This window comes from Xenia sp. Carnegie-2017, unplaced genomic scaffold, assembly GCF_021976095.1.
Source record: "Xenia sp. Carnegie-2017 unplaced genomic scaffold, XeniaSp_v1 HiC_scaffold_16, whole genome shotgun sequence".
Classification (NCBI taxonomy): Eukaryota; Metazoa; Cnidaria; class Anthozoa; order Malacalcyonacea; family Xeniidae; genus Xenia; species Xenia sp. Carnegie-2017.
Window position 1 is genome coordinate 4225442 of NW_025813469.1, and position 916 is coordinate 4226357.

Below are 916 nucleotides of genomic sequence, written 5' to 3' on the forward strand. Positions count from 1 at the left end.
TAATTAGTCATTTAGTCATTTAGGTTCATCCATTAATCATTTAATAATGTTAGCTAATATACCAGATGCACCTACATGCAGCTTTATAAAATTAAAACTATGCAATAAAGTAAAATGTCTTTATAGTTTAATTTGAGCGATTTAATTCTTGTTCAATTGCTTTCGTTTGGTAAGAAACAAAAGGTAATTAAACAGCACTTAGAAACTTTATGAAAAATTGCCATTGAATAATCAACTCGTCATGTAATTTATAATCAATTTACGGTTTTATCTTTGTGCGGCGTTTCTGTCAATAAAACCAGCAGAAAGAACTTGGTTGGTCGTACTCTTCAAAAACACATAAAATGCATTCAGTTATTATCCTTACTAGTCCTGTTGCCAAATTTGGTATCATTGGCAATTCTCTTGTTATTCTTTCAATATTTCAACGACGACGTAGTTTGTTGACGAGCAACTACTACTTTTCTCGTTTTACATCTTGCTATATGTGATGGTATTTGGTTGGCTCTCACATTTGTGTATTTAATGAGCCAACTTATTAAAAAAGTGACGCATCATAAAGCATTTTGTTATATCACTGAAACAGGAATCTTGTTTGCTGAGGCAGGACCATTATGATGTTGATGATTTCAGTTCTACGTTACCGTGCAAATGTATATCCTTTGAAGGCTCCTGTAAGTAAACGAAGAATGAAAGTCAGTTGTGCTATGGCTTACGTTGTGTTGTTCATACTAGGTTATGCAATGTCTATTCCTTTCTGTGAGCATAATGACAATTCTATGATCTGGAAAATACAAACTTATATAATTATCTTTGGTTATTGCTTTATTGCCACAACAGCAATGGCGGTAATTTATTATAATGTCGTCAAATATCTTTATAACCAAAAAAACATTTTCCAAATTTCACACAATCG